A 14,015-nucleotide genomic window follows, 5' to 3' on the forward strand; every position below is an offset into this window, starting at 1 on the left:
TTTGCTCCCATGGGTCAGTCTTCAAAGCCAGAGTGTGCAACTTGGCTTCCTCCAGCCCCATCCCTCTCTCTGGGGGTGCCCTTTGGGCCTCCTTTGATGGATTAAATATTCCTATTAAGCAGATGGCTGGGCGAATGTCCCTGTCTTTGCTGGCCTTACTTTTCTTGAGTGATTTCCTATTATAGGAAGGGAGTATCCCATAATAATGAAAAATTGACAGGCACTATTGATTAAATTCTTTTCTAGCCTCTTTTCCTTGACTTTTCCCCATTAGTTAAATCTGAGCACCTCAGAGATAAATGCAAAGAGGTGAAAAGAGGTGAGCTGGCATTGGGTTGCCTTCTTTCTTTTTAAGAACAAAATATTAGTGTGTTGTTTTGTTCAAGTCCTATCTTGCTAAGAGATCAAGGGAGGAGAAAAGGTTTAGATTACCCAATTACTGGCAATAAATTATTTTCTTTTCTCGGGGCCATATGAAAGCTTGGGATGGCAAACAGCATCTGAGAAATGTTCTTCTTATTTTGGTGGCACAGCAACTCCAGAAAATAGGTTAATTGGTTCAGAGACTTGCTCTTACTGTTAATGGCATTTAGCTTGTGAAATTGAACAACTGCATCTCAAGACAGAATGTTCATAAAATCGATATTCTGGTTGCTAAGTGTGTGTTTTTAAGATATACTTTGAATTAATTTATTCAAAGCCAGCTGGTGCTAATCCCAATATAACCTCTAGGAGGAAACCTCAACCCATGTTGTATCTAAAATAATCGGATTTTCTGTTCTCTTTCTATTGAACTTTCATATTGTATCTAAGTTAGTACTTTTGATATTTCTAAGTTTTTTTTTTAACATTTATGTAGAACACCACATAATTGCAGAAAAGATAATAGTCACATACCCTAGGGCCTACTGTACACTTATGTTAAAAGTACAGCTTTTATTGGCAACTAAAGTAATAACCTTTCCGTGTCAAATTGCTTTAAATTAAAAAAAAAAAAAAAACGCCGGCTGATACCCACACTTAGTAATTGTCAAACATTAGCATAATGTGGAATAGTAAAACTGCCTAAATCTTAGGTTTAAAAATAATTATTTACTTAGATGAATTTTGTATGCAGTAGCATATTATTAGAAATCCTTCCCCCTCACCTCTTCTAAAAATGCAGGATCCATGTATATATTAGTGTTATACTTAGGCTTCATGTGTAAGTGGAACTGTAACTTATGTTAGCCTCTGAGAAAGGGGTCTCATTTAGTCTCTCCTCATCCATCCATCATGGGCCACATACAAACGGGGTGAATTGATGCTTTGGATGGCTTTGTGCTTTGTTCCTTATGTTGGGTGACCTAACATGTGACCTCAGGGGGAAAAATGTGCAAGTCTATTTTTGATGAGGCTGCAACATGGCCTAGCCTGCATAATTTCTAGCCATTTGAAGGCACTTGGGAGATGAGGGTCCTAACTGATTGTGTGTGTGAGGCCCTCAGGCATAGGTCACCACTGCTTTTCACAGGAATGCATTTGTATTTCCTGGATCTCTGCTCAGTCACAGAGCCTTCCATGAAAACAAGCCTTCAGTGATTTTCAGGTGGCAGGATTCATTTGGTTTGCCAGGTCTGACCAGAGATTGAGTACCACCTGAGCATATCTGCCAGCTAAAGCCAGAACAATTCTTGTCTACTTTTGTGGCGTATCGTTAATTTGAAGTGGATCCTTATCAGTAAGGATTGGCTTCCTGTCGTTCACTGACTTGCTGAAATTCCACTTGGTCACCTTGAGCAACTACCTTTCAAATTTGTTGAAAAAGCGTCTAGAAAGGAAGCACTTTCAATACTGAAGGATGCTCATATATGAAAGTGAAAGTGGCTCAGTGATGTCCGACTCTTTGTCACCCCATGGGCTACAGCCCACCAGTCTCCTCTGTCCACGAGGGTTCTCCAGGCAAGAACTGGAGTGGGTTGCCATTCCCATCTCCAGGGGACCTTCCCAACCCAGGGACTGAACCTGGGTCTCCTGCATTGCAGGCAGATTCTTTACTGTCTGAGCCACTAGGGAAGCTAATATATAAGGACAGTCTTTAACAAGCACAATGGCCTTCTGAGACTGTCATTGAGTGGAACGGTCTGGCAACACCATTATTTGGGGCAGTGTGCAAATATTTGGTGATGTCATTGGAAACTAAAGACTCAGAGGGCAAGCATGTAGTAGATGCTGGAATAGACTTCAACACTAAACTGTATTCTTCTAAAGGTCAGAAGATGTTACCCTGAAGTTAGCTAGGACAATGCACATGCTGGGTTATCAGGAGAAAAATATTTTTTCAGAAACGTTGTTGTTCGGTCATCCAGTCATGTCTGACTCTTTGCAACCCCATGGACTGCAGTGGGCCAGGCCTCCCTGTCCCTCACTATCTCCTGAAGTTTGCTCAAGTTCTTGTCTGTTGCATCAGTGATGCCATCCAACCATTTTCCTCATGGAACCTGAGAACATAATATCCAAGAGGAGATTAGAAATGAGAAAGTGAATATCTAGCCAGGCTTTAGATCTTTGTTTCCACTGTGCTACTTGGCTTAGTTTTGGAAATGAACTTTTGGTCTCAGTTTGCCCGAATGCAGTCATGCCTGCTCTGAAATATAAGCAATGAAATGAAAGTATGATTAAGTGAGGGTTTCAAAAATTAAATTTCTTTAAAGCTATATGTAAGTTTTTAAGATTCACAATAGACACTCCAGTTTCCTGCAAATTTGCCTTCCTCATTTCCACCTTTGGCTTATCACTCAGATTGCACCCTGGAACAGCCTCTAATTTCCATTGGATCATCTTTCTTGACCCAACTCTGTCCTTTAAAAGGACAGACGGCATTATCCTTAGTGCTCTCTAATTGCTCTAAAATCCTATCAAACGAACATCTCAACTACATCATTTATCATTTTATCTTGCCTTGTATTGTTAAGCTTGAAAACTGCTATTCCTTGTCCCACCCAAAGAAAAACCATTCTTTGCCCCCAAACTGGAACCTCATGTAAACTCATTCTGCTCTGCATTCATCTACACATTGCAGAGCATGTAGTAGGTGCTTAGTTGCTCAGATGTGTCCATCTCTTTGTGACACTGATTTGCATCTCCTGCCTTGCAGGCAGATTCTTTACCTGATGAGCCATCAGAGAACCCTAATATCAGTTCAGTATCAGTTCATTGGCTTAGTTGTGTCCACCTCTTTGCGACCTCTTGGACTGCAACACACCAGGCTTCCCTGTCCATCACCAACTCCCGGAGCTTGCTCAAACTCATGTCCATTGAGTCGGTGATGCCATCCAACCATCTCGTCCTCTGTTGTCCCTGTCTCCTCCTGCCTTTGCTCTTTCCCAGCATCAGGGTCTTTTCCAGTGAGTCAGTTCTTAGAATCAGGTGGCAAAAATATTGGAGGTTCAGCATCAGTCTTTCCAATGAACACCCAGGACTGATTTCCTTTAGAATGGACTGGTTGGATCTCCTGGTAGTCCAAGGGACTCTGAAGAGTCTTCACCAACACCACAGTTCAAAAACATCAATTCTTCGTCACTCAGCTTTCTTTATGGTCCAACTTTTATATCCATGCATGACTACTGGAAAAACCATAGCTTTGACTACATGGATACTGGGTTAATTGCTTTTATTTTTCAATGGCTGTTCACTTACATCTCATTTTATCCTTTCCTCAATGCAAATGTCCCTTGGTCAGCAAGGAGATCAAATCAGTCAGTCCTAAAGGAAATCAACTCTGAATATTCATTGGAAGGGCTCATACTGAAGGTAAAGCTCCAATACTTTGGCCACCTGATGTGATGAGCTGACTCATTGGAAAAGACCCTCATGCTGGGAAAGATTGAGGGCAAAAAGAGAAGGGGGCAGCAGAAGGTGAGATGGTTAAATAACGTCATCAACTCAACAGACATGACTTTGAGCAAACTCTGGGAGATAGGGAGGGACTGGGAAGCCTGGTGTGCTGCAATCCATGGGCTTGCAAAGAGTTGGACACTGATATAGTGCCTGAACAACAACAATAAATGCAAATGTGCTTTTGTGTGTAGGTGAGATTTGTGACCCTGGCATTTGTGGAATGGTGGCATGAGACAGCCAAGTTTAGTGATCTGTCTCATCAAGTTCTTAGGCAAGAGCCTCTGGATGCATTGTCCAGAATTTTTTTTTTTTTTTTTTTAACAAGATCAATGTTCTTCAAATTTTCTTCTGCAGATTTGTGCCAGGACCCTCCTAGGACTGGCATAGTGAAAAAACTGTGAGGAGCAAGGGGACAGAGGGTTAGGGGCCTGGCAAGGTTTTTCCCCTGATTTTTCTCATTACATGCCTTCCTTTGGTCCCTGTCTCTTTCACTAGAATGTGACATTCCTTTGGTGGAGGTAGTGGTTTAGTCACTAAGTCATGTCCTACCTTTTGCATTCCCATGGACTATAGCCCACCAGGCTCCTCTGTCCATGGGATTTCCCAGGCACGAGTACTGGTGTGGGTTGCCATTTCCTGCTCTAGGGCATCTTCCCGACCCATGGCTTGGACCACGTCTTGAACCCATGTCTTGAACCTGTGTCTCCTGCTTTGCAGGAGGATTCTTGACCGCTGAGCCACCAGAGAAGCCTGAAACGCCTATAGCTAAGGGCTATCTTTTCTCTGACATCTATGTTCTCACCTAATTTTCTGAATATCATCAGATGGGGCATAATCATAATGATGGACATTTATGAAGAACATATTCTGGAGACAGTGTATCATTCATTGATTATGTCTTTCAATTCTCGTTGACTGTTATTATACCCATTGTGCAGATAAGGAAATTGAAGCAACAAAAACTAAATAGAAGCTAGAGAAATGCTCTGGACTAGCCATAAGACTCTAGAGGATTGTGCTGCCTTAATTGCCACTGACTTGAATTATATATCTTTATGCCTGAAGACAGGACTTGGCTTAGTTGCTTGGAATCAAGATAACCTCCTCTGTATTAGACTTGCACTATAACCACTTTCTGAAAGAAAGAAGCTATCTTTAAGTTGATTTCTTGGTTAGCTAGTACACTGTGGGCTCCTCTCAGTGTGACATTCAGAAATGTCCTGCCCACTATGTGCGGGGTGAACATTTTCGATATCAGGCCCAGAGAAGAGTCCTCGACAGTCATGAAAGAAAGGATTTGGGTCCGTGAGATGCCATTCAGCCCACGTGGTGGGGTGGAGAGGGCACAGATCTCATTGGTTCTTTAGAGATGCAAACTGAGACTCAGAAGTACTTCTCCAGAGAATGTTTGAAATGATGCCTGGAGCAAAACCAGATTATCCTATTCATGAAAAATATCTGTTTTCTAAAACCAAAGCTATTTGATTTTTAAATGAATGATTGAAGTCCTCAGTCAAAGCCCTTAGGTGCCTTTGGGGGATGTTTTGCAGCCCCTAACCTCTAGTAAGTTTTTTTATGTTTTATGTTGTGATATATGGGGAAACCACAAACCTGACTCTAGGGGCTAACTTTTCCTGAGGCACTGCTTTTTACTTTGAGAATCATGTAACCATCAGCCCGTAGTTGGTGCACGTTGTATAAGATTCAGACTGTACATGAGTGAAACCTAAGAGTTGCTTGTCCTTGATCTCCTCTTTTCATCCCTTTTTCCAATCCCTGGTGCTTTTCATCTCCTAAGTAGGTCTCAGTTGTGCCAGTTCCCTGCCATCCCCACCAGCAGCTCCTTGATGAGGTCACCACCATTATCTCTCACCTGAACCAGTCTACTTTGCCAACAAAGGTCTGTCTAGTCAAATCTGTGGTTTTTCCAATAGTCACATATGCATGTAAGAGTTGGACTATAAAGAAAGCTGAGTGCCGAAGAATTGATGCTTTTGAACTGTGGTGCTGAAGAAGACTCTGGAGAGTCCCTTGGACTGCAAGGAGATCCAACCAGTCCATCCTAAAGGAAATCAGTCCTGAATATTCATTGGAACCACTGATGCTGAAGCTGAAACTCCAATACTTTGGCCACCTGATGTGAAGAACTGACTCATTTGAAAAGACCTTGATGCTGGGAAAGAGCAAAGGCAGGAGGAGATGGGGACAACAGAGGATGAGATGGTTGGATGGCATTACCGACTCATTGGACATGAGTTTGAGCAAGCTCTGGGAGTTGGTGATGGACAGGGAAGCCTGCGTGTTGCAGTCTATGGGGTCGTAAAGAGGTAGACATGACTGAGTGACTGAACTGAACTGAACCTATCTAATAGCCTCAGACATCTTTTCTGGACTCCTTTCAGTCTGTTCTCTCTGTGTGTATGTGTGTGTGTTTGTGCTCAGTTGTATCTGACTCTTTGTAACCCCGTGGACTATGGCCCACCATGCTCCTCTGTCCATGGAATTTTCCCAGGCAAGAATCTGGAGTGGGTTACCATTTTCTCCTCCAGGGGATCTTCCTGATCCAGGGATCAAACCCACATCTCCTGCATCGGCAGATGGATTCTTTACCACTGAGCCGCTTTGGAAACCTGTTCTAGAGTCTAGATCATCTCAAAAAGTGGATATGCTCATGTGAGCCTCCTACTCCCTCCCATCCTTGTTAAACATCTCCAGTGCTATTCCACCTACTGATCTTAACAGACAAAGCTCCCTCATATGGTATGGATGCTCCGTGTTGTCTGGCATCTCTGCTCTCTCTCAATCTCTCCTCGATGTCTCATCTCTACCCCTGTGATCTCATTTCTCTTCTCTGCCTTTAGTCCTACCTTCCTGCCAAAGGGCCCTTGTCATTTCTTCTTCTTGCTCCCTGGAATTCTTGTCTCTCTCGAATAAAGTCTTAGTCATCTTTCGAATTTCAGCTCAAGTGTCTCCTACTGCCGGGTTGGTTTAAATCTCATTTAACCTGTCTTAAGACCACATACCTTGTCTTTGTAGAACCCATCGCAGTGTACATTTTGTACTTGTTGCTGTGAATCAAGTTAAAACTATGTGCATCATGGTTAAAAAGGAGGTTCAACACCCATTTAGGCCAGTTACTAGTGGTGGAATCTTGGGCCACACTAATTTCTTAATTTTCCTAAATTTCTCTTACCCTCAGTTTCCTCACCTATAAAGTGTGGACAGTGATAGTTCCTAGGTGGTGTTGTGAGGATTAAATGAGAATATATATAGTAAGTGCCTAGAATACTAGTAAGTACCTAACCACGGGTATTAATGTGGCTGCTAAAAGACAAGTATAAAAAGCATTCCTCTGGTACATAATTGTGGGATGAATGAATGCATCTAAAATTATCATAAAATTGCCAGAATTTTTGGTTCAAAATTGCTTTTATTGAAAGTGGGCCAACTTTATTCCAACTTTGTGCCCTATTTTTCCAGAAGGGGGCTAGGCAAGAAAGTGTGGATGAATTGGGATAAACTATTACCTGCTTCTAGGGGCTTCTCGGTGGCTCAGATGGTAAAGAATCTGCCTGTGATGCAGAAGACCTGGGTTTGATCCCTAGGTTGGGAAGATCCCCTGGAGGAGGAAATGGCAACCCACTCCAGTATTCTTGTCTGGAGAATTCCATGGACAGAGGAGCCTGGTGGGCTATAGTCCATGGGGTTGCAAAGAGTTGGACATGACTCAGCGACTAACACTTTATTGCCTGCTTCTAGGAAAACTACTCAAAAACTTCTTTAATTATCTTTATGAAGAGCATAGTGTGTATATTTCCATTGAATTTTACAGCTTTGCTTACTGCCTTCTGGTTCAAACCCTCACTTCCTTCTGATAGACCTGTAATCAGGATGGCTTTGTATTGGCAAACACTGGGTAGGAAGGCCAAAGTCACTTATACTAAAGTGTTTGCAATTACTGTAGCAAATTGAAACTCTAAATACAATTTGTGTCGTTAACCTCTCAGGGATTATATTTTTGACTTTCTCTTGTGTGACATATATCCGGTCACATATTCATTGTGAACCAGTGCTTAAAATGCATAATCCTCAAAGGTTACTAGCAATTATTTAAAAGACCCCATATTCATCTCAAAACCCAGAACTGGGAGATAAGGTTTACAGAATGGCTGCATAGGACAGTGGCATAAACAAACCATTTCATAGTTCTTAAAATAAAGTACTTATGGAGCACAGTTTTATCTACAAAGCTTGAGAAATGAATTTATTAATCCTCACAACATCCCCTGTATTATTATCACCACATAATAAATATGGATCAAGGGGTTGAAAGGTTAAATCGTGTCCCCATCCCCGCCCCTATAGGGAACTTAGTATTACTTTTTAATTGAGTTGTCTGTTTTGTTTTCCATCTCTAAGTTTGTGTCTCTTTTGCCAAATTGAACCATTTGTGGATATTTTTGAATATAGAATTCTTGAGTTAATCTTGAGACTCAAGTCCAGGTCAAGTTAGTGTCTTGCTGAATCCTCTTTGGAAAGTGCAGGGCTTATGAGTCATTGCTTAAATATATATTATATATTTTTTTCATGTTCTTTTCCATTATGGTTTATTATAGGATATTGAATATATTTCCTTGTGCTATACAGTAGGCCTTTGTTGTTTATCCATTCTCTATATAATAGTTTGCATCTGCTAATTCCAAACTCCCAGTCCTTCCCTCTCTCAGCACCCCCCACCCCCTTGGCAACCACAAGTCTCTTCTCTTTGTCTGGGAGTCTGTCTGTATTTCATGGAAGTTCATTTATATCATATTTTAGATTCCATGTATGTGTACAGAAAATAGTATAATGAGCTCTCATATCTCTGCCACTGTGCTTTAGAAATAAAATATTACCAGAAAAAGCAGAAACTCTCAGGGTCATTGCTCTTACCTTGTAAAACACCTTACTGTGAAGTCCCACATCCCACATCTATCTTTATTTTGTACTGCATACATATGCATCTCGAATAGTACAGATTATTATGTTACATGTTTTAAAAGTTTATATTACTGACATCATAAGGTGTATATCTTTCTGCAACTTGTTTTTCCTTTTTTTCCCTCAGTATTTTATTTTAGGAGATTTCACCCTTGATATATGTGTGGCTCTGGTTCATTTTCATTGCAGTTTAATATTTCACTCTGATTATGCCACACTTTTTAAACAATTTTTGTTGATGTTTAAGTGATTTATATTTTTTGAATATAAATACTGCTACTATAATGGTACTTACAAATATTTATATATGATGTGAGACATTTCTAAGATATATTACAAGGAAGGGAATGTAGGATCAAATGGTATCGATATCTTAAACTGTTATTAACTATTGCTTTTTCTGTAGAATGTTATACCAGTGTGCACATTAATAGTGTATGAGAGTTCTGACTGCTCCGTATTTCATTTTACTTGGTATTGTCAGGTTTTTATGTCTGATGGATTTAAAATGGTACCTTTTTATGTTTTAATTTTTATTTTCCTGATTACTACCAAACAAAACATCTTTGTAAGTGTCTTTTTGTAATCATTTAGGCTTTGTACTCTGGAAATTGCCTGTCTGTAGCTTTTGTCCATGTTTCACCTGGATTTCTTTTTATTGATTGATAAGTGTTCTTTATATATTCAGGATACCAACCATTTGTCAATTATACATTTTGCCAATATTACTCATATCTTCTTTAAGCTTGTTCTTCAATGCGTTCAGGTTAAAATTTTCTAAAATTCTTAGCATGGAAAATACAAACAGGTAATTTTGCCTCCTTTTCTCCTAAATTTTTATTTTCAAACATTTTGCACCTCTTATTTATGCTTTGGCACATAAGCTTCGTCCCTTCAGATTCTTGCTTATGCTGTTTCCTCTGCTTAAAGTGCACGTAACTAACTGCTCCTTGCTTGGCTGACATCAGTCTTGACGGCCCAATCTTTCAGAAAGTTTTTGCCTCCCTGCACCATGCCTTGCATCTGTCCTTGCACCATGCCTGCCCTGTGCAGACTGGGGAAGAACTTTTAGGTTTTCTCCTCCCAGAAATAATTATTATGAAGAAGAAAATAATATCTGATGACTTTGCCACCTAGTCACCTAGTTCTGGTAACATCTTCCTGAATGGCCTACCAAAAACACTTGTCTACAGATTTCAGGTCCTATATAAATATTCTAATTAATTTAGCCTTGGCAGTATTTTCATTGAGTTCCATATCACCATGGTCTTTTGGACCTGCAACATTGATTCCAATTTTCAAAGACACTTATTCAATTGAGAGGAAAAAGCTCCAAATGCAGATATGGAAGTCTAGAAAAAAATTCCACAGCTATTTTCCTCCATTCTTTACCAAATAGCTATTCCAAATGGAGCTTATCAAACAACTTTCTATTTCCTACCTAGTGTGAATCTGTATTTGGGATACGTGTCAATTTACTCTGTTTTCTTTCTTTTATGAATGACCAGGACCTGCGCTGGGACATCTATTATTGTGAAGCTGGGATTTAACCCAACTAAGGGGAAGAAAAAGACCCAACACACCAAACTGTGTATTATTTACACGTTTCACTATTTAATTTCCTGTCTCCATTACACAGATTTTAGTATGCAGATTATTTGCCCAACAGGATTTATCAGTTCCTTGTTAAATCATATTCTCCTCAGGGTACATATTGTTCATATTTATAAATTCTTATTAATTTCAAGAATCATATTGTTTAGCCAACAAAATTATTACAGCTTTGATGAAGCTTTTAAAGTGTAACATGTAAATCACTATTTTCTCACTTTCATAAGCAGCTGAATTTTTGATCTGGTGGATTATTATGGTTTAGAAGATACTTAGTCTTAGGGAAAATGCACAAGATGGTGCAGTTGTGTGTAGATGAGGTTATTTAATTAGAACTGCTGTTAATGACAAATTGCTATCACTCTAGCTACCCCTCCTCCAAATTGCCTTTCTTAAATAGATAAATGAGCAGCGCTTCCCAATGTTGTTCTAAATACGATGGGACTAATATTTAAAGCTATAAATGCTACAATAACAAATGACAGGATGGAAGAAGTAAATGAATATTAAGTGTTTATAATCACTTGTTTTCTAAATTGCATCTTGATTGTGTTACCTGGGAGACTATTAGGGGGATTGTTTAATGAAAAGAGAACTTAAGGATTTTAGAGTAAAATAAAATAAATATGTCTTCATGTCTTTGTGACAAAAAGGTAACTTTTTATGAGTTATCTTTTTATTTAATAAAGCTTTTTCTTTTTTTTTCAAAATGTAACATCGGTGGGCCCTGTTCATGCATCTTCACTAGCAGCTGGGGCATCTCCATCCTTGGTGTTTCTGGCGTGAATTACTTGAACTCTGTGCTTTGAAACCAGTTTAATAAGTCCTTTACTAAGGGGTTCCTGAAAGGCTGCCCTGGCCAGGGAACCACGGATCTTCAGTCTCTCAGAGACGACAGCTAGAGTTATAAACTTACAGTTGGGAACTTCTCTACAGAGTTGTCATATTTGCTTTGTCAAACAAGACTAGGTTATTGAGCTTGTCCCAGACTTTGCCTTTGGACTACTACTACTTTTGGGGCTTACCACCAGATTTTTTCACTGGAGGTTTGTCTTTCTTTACCACGTTTCCAGCATGTTTCTTCTTCTTGTCCTGGGCAACATAGTGAAACTGGGAGAGCAGCTGCAACCCATTAGTTAGGTTTTTATGTGAGACAACAAGCGTTGTCTACATAACACGCTCATGCCTTGCTAGCACTTCATATCTGAGTAGTATCTTACTTTGCCTTTTCCAAACATTTAGATATCCACTATTGCATCTTTTCCTTCCAGTATCTCTGGGATGATAGAATGCCTCATTTGACAGAGGAAAAAACAGACCAGAAATGGTTATGTGGCTTGAATTAAACAGAAAACTCAATTAATAACAAAACTAAAATTATAATTCTATGGTGTTTAATGCCTTCCTGCAAATGTAAAATGGAGAAGATGGAAAAGTTGACTACTGCTTACAAGTCATGAGAATTTATAATACAAATTATGAAGTGCTGGCAGCTTTCCAATGCTAGAGTATTAGAAATAAATGATCAGTTTTCTAATTACAGATATTGGTTTCTCTCTTTGATGTATTTTCAGTATTTCCTATATGTTCTGAAATTAGGTCTTTGCCTTCAGAGTTAATATACAGCTGAGACCAGTGAGCATTCAGTTGAGGTGAAATGCTGTTTAGTGATTCTATAATTAAGGTGATCAGATCTACAATTTTTATTACTGCCATCAGCATTTCATCTTTCTCTGCTCCTCTGTCTTAGTAATGATAAGGTAAGAACCAACCTTCCCTGTTGGCTCAGGGTAAAGAGATGGTAAAAAGTCTGCCTGCAATGTGGAAGATCCAAGAAACAGTAACACCTCTTAAATCAGTGGCCACGTGCTGCTATCCAGAGAATGTAACTGAATCATCATGAAACTGCCGCAGATGTCTGCTCGTCGCATGATGTAAAAACACTTGAATCTGCCATCCAAACACTCTGTTGAAATCGTCAATGTCTAATGTACTGACATGAAAGTTCTATGAAATTGGAGGACTATTTGTAATCATTTTTGTAGGTGCCCCTGGAGTTTTTTGGGAATCTGAATTTGTATTTTAGTGGAAATGCCCCTGGAGAAGCATCTCCTTTTCAAGTCCCTACCTTTTTTCCAGATCCTTCCTCTGTCCTTGATCAGTGAGCTGAGAGCTCTGTTACACAAGGTGAATTGGGCAAAGGAGGGAGAATCTTTTCCTGTTTCTGTATGAACAGCTCCAAGTTCAAGCTCATAGTCAGTGGGCTTGGAGAGAAAGCTTCTGGTTGAAAGAACTGCACCTTGTCTCTGGTTCTAAAAGCTTGCTAAGTGGTCATCAGGAGGTGACCACCTCTTTCTGGTCATCAGGAGAAAATGGGCATGTGGACTGAAAATTAATGTGTCTATTTGGTTGTTCCTTAGACTTTTGTCAAAGGTTTATCTTCTCCTGTGTTTGATTTGGCCCTAAGCTCACTCTTTCCCCTCCCTTAAGTACTATGTGTATCTCTGTTGAGAGACACTGGTTAAACAGAAGCATGCCAGCTGCTTTGAGGGCCAGTTTGGAAAACTTTGGACCAAAAAAGATTTTTCTCTTTCAGGGATCACAAGCTGAAATGCATAGTGAAATAAGAAACATAAATTAGTAAATCAGGCTGAGGATGACAGTAGATGGTGATAAGGGCTATGACAAACTGGCCCGGCCTCATCTAAAGGCATGGTTTGGTCTTCACTCAGCTTCAGCAAATGGGTGTTTTCTTGAAATGCCCATGGTTACCTTGAACCTCTGATTTTATTCATCAGAACCTAGAAATCTTTTTATGTGATAGCTCTTGGTTGAACAAATAAAAAATAAATAAATCAATCATCTGGTAGGCCATACAAAATATGCCATGTTGCAACTGCTTTTTTTCATAGGTATTTGGAAACCTGGTTGAGGGAGGGAGGGAGGGAGATGAGCCAAAGCCCATGGAAAACCTGCCCAGTCAACATATTGTTTTCTATACCTATACCTATGAAGTCATTGCAGACTAAGAGATTTCCTGCCATATAGACGTGGCAGAGCAAAGCCTCTTACCCCAGTGTATGCAGAATTTTGCACACCTCTGTCTTTTTGTGGGGAAAATGTCCATGACATTCTCAATGTTATGACAGTCTCAAAAAGTCTGTCAACCGAAAAGATTGTGAGTCTCTTCTGTCCCATCCTTGACAAGTTTGTCTAGTTTCTGCCTGTTTCTCTAGGGACAGGGAACTTACCACTGTGCATTCCTGTTAGAAGCAGTCTGAAGATAGGAAACTTCTTAATAGCAAATTTTTTTTTTTTCTCAACCTTTTTGTTATTGGCAGCTGAAAAAGCCACCTAATCTTTAACTAGGAAAGTGCGCTTGAAAAAACAGTCTTAGAAATTAAGAGGTAGCTATAATTTCCTGTAACTATCACCCATTCTTAGAAAAAATGAACATTATTAAATTGTGATAGTTACTAATGGAATTTCTAATTCTTTTACAATTAAGGTCATTGAATCTTTATGTCTTGACCTTCATTCGGAGA

The 14,015-nt window shown here is 39.7% G+C and overlaps 1 pseudogene; it reads right to left on the reverse strand.

The window, feature by feature from the left end:
* Positions 1 to 11,201: 11,201 nt before the first annotated feature.
* Positions 11,202 to 13,184, reverse strand: LOC105004414 (annotated as a pseudogene).
* Positions 13,185 to 14,015: the final 831 nt, after the last annotated feature.

The sequence above is a fragment of the Bison bison genome, unplaced genomic scaffold, assembly GCF_000754665.1.
Source record: "Bison bison bison isolate TAMUID 2011002044 unplaced genomic scaffold, Bison_UMD1.0 scf7180017864474, whole genome shotgun sequence".
NCBI classification, from domain to species: Eukaryota; Metazoa; Chordata; class Mammalia; order Artiodactyla; family Bovidae; genus Bison; species Bison bison.